General features: G+C 38.4%; 1 non-coding gene across 1 annotated transcript; it reads right to left on the bottom strand.

The window, feature by feature from the left end:
* Positions 1–4,806: 4,806 nt before the first annotated feature.
* On the bottom strand, positions 4,807–4,913 carry LOC146885528 (small nucleolar RNA R71). The gene has a single exon (XR_014996180.1). It is a non-coding gene; the product is annotated as a small nucleolar RNA R71 (small nucleolar RNA).
* Positions 4,914–6,000: the final 1,087 nt, after the last annotated feature.

Raw genomic sequence — 6,000 nt, 5'->3', positions numbered from 1 at the left:
TTGGAAGCATAATATATTACATGTGGTAGCTTCCCATCACTTTGTGCAAGAACCGCTCCTACTGCAAAGTTTGATGCATCACACATCAACTCGAATGGTAATGTCCAGTCAGGTGGCTGGATGATAGGAGTGGTGGTAAGCGCCTTTTTCAATGTGTCAAAAGCATCTTTGCACCTCTCTCTAAAGTCAAATGGTACATCCTTTTGCAGTAAGTTGGAGAGAGGGTTCTGAAGTCCTTGATGAACCTCCTGTAAAATCCTGCAGTCCAAGAAAAGATCGAACCTCTTTCACAGAAGAGGGGTAAGGTAATTGTGAAATAATATAAATTTTAGCAGGATCTACAGATATACCATTCTTGGAAATAACGTGTCCTAAAACTATACCTTGGTCCACCATAAAATGACATTTTTCAAAATTTAAAACAAGGTTAGTTTCTTCACATCTCTCCAAGACTCTAGCATGATTAGACAAGCAATTATCAAAAGATGAACCATATACACTAAAATCATCCATAAAAACCTCAATACAATGCTCCAACAAATCTGTAAAAATACTCATCAAACATCGCTAAAATGTTCCAGGAGCATTGCAAAGGCCAAATGGCATCTTCCTATAAGCATATGTACCAAATGGACAAGTAAAGGTGGCCTTATGTTGATCCTCTGGGGCTATACAGATTTGAAAATACCCAGAGAATCCATAAAAAAAAACAGTAATGAGACTTACCTGCCAATCTGTCTAACATCTGGTCCATGAATGGTAAGGGAAAATAGTCTTTCCTGGTGGCCTGGTTTAGTCTTCTATAATCAATGCAGACCCTCCAGCTATTCTGAATACGAGTAGGAATTAACTCGTTCTTCTCATTCTTGACCACGGTGATCCCAGATTTCTTGGGGACCATATGTACAGGACTCACCCAAGTGTTGTCAGAAATAGGATATATAATACCTGCTTGTAGCAACTTAGTGACTTCCTTCTTCACAACCTACATCTACTAAGGATTCAGTCTCCTCTAAGGTTGCCTTACTGGCTTAGCATCCTCCTCCAAGATTATTCTTTGCATGCAGAAGAAGGACTAATACCAGGAATATCTACAAAAGTCCAGCCAATTGCTCTCTTGTGATCTTTGATAACCTGCAATAGCTTTTGTTCCTGTTCATCAGTAAGCAAGGCAGATATAATAACAGGGAGTTTCCCATCCCTCTCAAGATAAACATATTTCAAATGAGATGGTAAAGGTTTCAACTCCAAAGTGGGTGGTTGTTCCACAGATGGCAACATTTTATTGCCTAAGGTAATTTCAGCCACCTCAGCATCACACTCGGACGCCACATATGTATCATCTAGTGAAACTGCGTCCTCAATATCACCTGTTTTAAAGTTTTCTTCATCGTCTAAAATTGTGTACGACATATTCGGAAAAGAAAAGTCCAAAGAAGAGGAAAAACCAGAAAAAATGTCTAAAAACCCAAAAGCAAAATTGTTCACTACATCACTTAATAAATCAATACAAAACAAAGAATGGTCTTCAGTCGGGTGCTTCATGGCTTCCAACACATTGAACTGCACTCGGACAAGCACATCTTCTAACACACCTGCAGGGTTAACTATGCTACAGTTGGCCAATTGAATGACCACACCTGTAGTCTTAAGAGGTCCAAGATGAAGAGAAGTAAAAACTGACAAAGGCATCACATTTATAGAAGCTCCTAAATCTAACATGGCACTGTCGAATTTAGTACTTCCTATAACACAAGGAACAGAAACATACCTGAATCCTTGCATTTTTGTGGTATTTCGATAGGTCTTCTGATCAAGCTTGATACATTTCTTCCCAAGTTCACAACCTCATTATCCCGAATACGCCTTCTATTGGTGCAAAGTTCTTTAAGAAACTTAGCGTATTTCGGAATTTGCCTCACAACATCCAACAAAGGGATGTTTATCTCTACCTTCTTGAAAGTATTCAAGATTTCTTGGTCCAACTCCTCCAACTTCTTAGTTTTCGGTTTCAAACGATTCGGGTAGGGAGGAAGAGGAGAATAACATGAAGAAGAATTAGAAGAAGAAGAATTAGAAGATACTAACCTGGAGTCATTAGTAGGTGTAGGCGTCTAAATGTACATGGTATTGGTTCGCCTGATCCTCCACTTTTATCAATAGGTGCAAATTCATTTTCCTCATCTTCATTCTCTTGGGCTTCCTCAAGTCCTCGTACCTGCTTACCCGATCTTAAAGTAATAACACTTACATTACGCGGGTTGACCACAGTTTGTGTAGGTAGTTGACTTGATCCTTGATTAACTTTAGATTCTAACTTTTCCACCCTTTGAGTCAAGTCAGTAATCATCTTTTTTACTTCACCATTCCGCTCAACCACAACATTCATAAATTTCTCTACTAGTGATGCAACATTTGGTTGAGGTTGTTGTCTCATCTGAGTAGGAACATAGGGTTGCTCATGTTGTTGATTACCCCATTTCATATTTGGATGATTTTTCCAACTTGGATCATTTCCGTCTTTTTTTCATTTGCTGCATAAGTCTCAACTTCGTGAACTCCCCTTAATGACGTTACTGAATTTGCTCTTGTCTCATATTGTTGGCTATTAGTTGCCTTTCATTCAATCAACTCTCTAGCAGCTTGTGGCAATTGATCCAGAAAAGATCCTCCGCTTGCAACATCTGCCCATTGTCTGTCTGACGAATTCATTCCTTTGTAAAAGTATTGAATGAGGGAATGTTCTTGCATTTGGTGCTGAGGACAAGATGCACATAGTTTGTTGAATCTTTCCCAATATTCACTAAGGGTTTCTCCTTCTCGTTGCTTAATTCCATAAATTTCTCTACGAACAGCTGATAAGTGCCAAAATTTAGTAAAAATTCATAACAAACTCTGGCACTTATGTTTTAAATTTGTGTTCATTTCATATTGATTCTCCCTAAATCTAAGCTTCCAAGTTTTGATTTAAAGAAATCACTTGATCCTATTTTGTGTGTTTTTCAGGAAAGATTAAAGAGAACTCAAGAAGAGTGCAGGAGAAAACAAGAAACAAAGAAAATAGGGAAGGAATGCTGTCAAGGTCGCTCAAACTAAAGCATTCTCGCCTAAGCTAAAGCCACTGCCGCCATTCTCGCTTAAGCGACGCAAACTCTCGCTTAAGCGAGAGTTCGCGTAGTGGAGACCCTCTCTTGCCACCATTCTCGCCCAGGCGAGCCCAGATGCTGCCAATCTCACCTAAGCTAGATCCTTTCTTCAGCTCGAAGTACTCTTGCTCACCTAAGCGAGACATTGGTTTCAGCACGTCTCGCCCAAGCGAGAGGCTTTCTTTAGCATGAAGAATGTTGTCTTGCTCAAGCGAGACTCACGTCGCTTGAGCGAGACCTTCGTGGGTATAAATTCTCCCTGCATCATAAAGTGAAATCAGCTTGGAGATTTTGGGAGAAAAGCTGCAGACTTGCTGTGACCACGAGCTACAGAGTTCACATTTTCTTCTTCTTCTTTAGCTCTTAGGATTTTGATAGCTACCATGAGTGGCTAATCTCTTTCCTTGGGATTGGGTGTAATCTACTCGAACTTGGATGTAATCTGGTGATATTTATATATAGCATTTCTGTTTTACTCAATATTGGTATTATTGTTCTACTCTTAATGCTTACTTTTATCTGATCAATAGATGTTTTGATTTTGATTTTTAGATCTGACCGGAAGGTATTTTTGAAAATCTGATTTGAACAATGATACTTGATATACTGTGATGCTAGGAATAGATCTCAATATATCAATTGGTTTTAACACTTGACCGTAATGCTGGATAGTTTGTGGAATATGTGAGGAATCAATATTCAGGGAACTAATCTTATGAATTTTATATGCGAGGGATCGGTATAAATGATTTTTGAGTGTGCATCAATATTGGTATTTTCATATGTTATATATTATATTCATCCAGATTACAAACAAGGGAGATAGATGAAATTCAATCCCAGTTTCTTTTACTGAATTTTTATCTAATTTTCTGCTTTTATTGTATTTGTTTATGCAAATTAGTTTAAACGTCAATGATCTATCAAATTAAAATTTCTGTATATATATGCTGATTGTGGGTTCAACACTCTTACTTCAAATCATTATACTACATTATACTACAGTTGACTTTTGAAATTTTAAGTTATCTAATCCAGCTTTGTGTATATTTTTCTTTATTAGATAGCTTATTAAATTTTCCCTTTGTACTAATCCTTGCTTGAGTTGTTTTGATTTATGCTCTTAGGAGGTCAGGTTCCTGAAGATCGATTAGCATTTGACCCGGAGATAGAAAAGACAACTAGAAGGAACATAGGCAAAAACAAGAAGAAGCAAGGAAAGACAAGGGAAGAATCTTCCTGTATTTCCATCACATCTCAATCAGAAAACATGGAGAATCAAAGACCAGCTCTAGCCAGAAAGACATTTGGAGACTATGCTATGCAACAAGGGCCAAGATATTTTTCTAGCATAGCAATACCACCCATCACCAAAACTTTGGAGATGAAGCCAGTTTTTCTCAGCTTGATCAGTTCTCATCAATTCACTGGAATGGATAATGAAGATCCATATACTCACCTTTCTACATTCTATGAATTGATAGGAACCATGGGCTTTCAAGAAGGAGATCTTGAGCATGTATACATGCGTTTGTTTCCTTTTTCTTTGACAGGTAAAGCAAAGGAATGGCTTAAGTCACATCCAAATTAGAGTTTGAACAGCTGGAAGGATGTTGAGGAGAAATTCTTGAACATATTCTTTCCAGTATCTCGCTACATCAAAGCCAAAGCTGATATTTCAACGTTTAGGCAAGGACTAGATGAGCCATTCTATAAAGCTTGGGAGCGGTTCAATTCCTTATTGAGGAAATGCCCAAATCACGGATTCGAAGATATTGCTCAGTTGAACATATTTTGTAATAGTCTGAGGCCTGACACCAAAATGATATTAGATACAGCAACAGGTGGAATAATGATGAGTGTAGATGTGGAGCAAGCAACAAGAATCATTGAGGCATTAGCATCCACAAATCATCAAGCTCAACATAACAGGCAAACTGTTCAGAGGAAAGGAGTGCTTGATCTTAGTACTACAGATGCGACCTTAGCTTAGAATAAAATTCTGACTCAATAGATTGAAGCATTGACGAAGCAGATGTCTAAATTACCAGAGCAGTTGCAAGTTGTGCAAACTTCTACCAGTCAACAACCTATGAGATGTGACTTTTGTGGAGGAGATCATCCAAATGGTCATTGTTCTTATCATAGTAGCTCACAAGGAGAAGTTCAATATGTGAGCAACCAAGGAAGACCAGGAAATTTCTCCAACAATAACAACTTTTCATAGGGGTGGAGAAACAATCCAAATCAGAATTTTAGATGGAAGCAAGATGCTGGTCCTTCAAACAGACAACCTCCTTATCAACAACATTAACAACATTATCCTTCGGTGCATGACAAAACATCTAAACTGGAGGATACTTTAGAAAAGTTTATGCAAGCTTCTTTGACCAATCAGAAAAATATAGAAGCTTCAGTCAGAAATCTCGAAACACAGGTTGGACAGTTGGCAAAACAATTATCAGATCAGCAAACAGGTCAATTTTCAGCCAACACACAGACTAATCCCAAGGAGCATTGTAAATCTATTACCACCCGAAGTGGTAAAGTTGTGGGAAGAGGGATTGGAGACAACCTGGGTCTAGAGGAGGAGGTGTTGGAGGAAAAAGAGAGAGAATGAAAAAAATTAGTGTAAGGGAGAGGAAGAACAAAATAAAAGAGAGTTTGTAAAGGTGAGGAGAAAAAGAGGGAGAAGGGTGAGAAACAGGTACCTCAGTTGAAGGGCCTACCATACCCTCAAAATCCCTCCAAAAAAGACAAGGAAAGGCAATTTGCAAGATTGATGGACATTTTCAAGCGACTGCAGATTAACATCCCTTTTGTGGAAGCTATGGAGCAGATGTCGACATATGCA

The sequence above is a fragment of the Vigna unguiculata genome, chromosome 6 (assembly GCF_037176805.1).
Source record: "Vigna unguiculata cultivar grain cowpea cultivar isolate G323 ecotype 2 chromosome 6, ASM3717680v1, whole genome shotgun sequence".
Lineage (NCBI taxonomy): Eukaryota > Viridiplantae > Streptophyta > Magnoliopsida > Fabales > Fabaceae > Vigna > Vigna unguiculata.
This window is presented reverse-complemented; position numbering and strand designations above follow the sequence as displayed.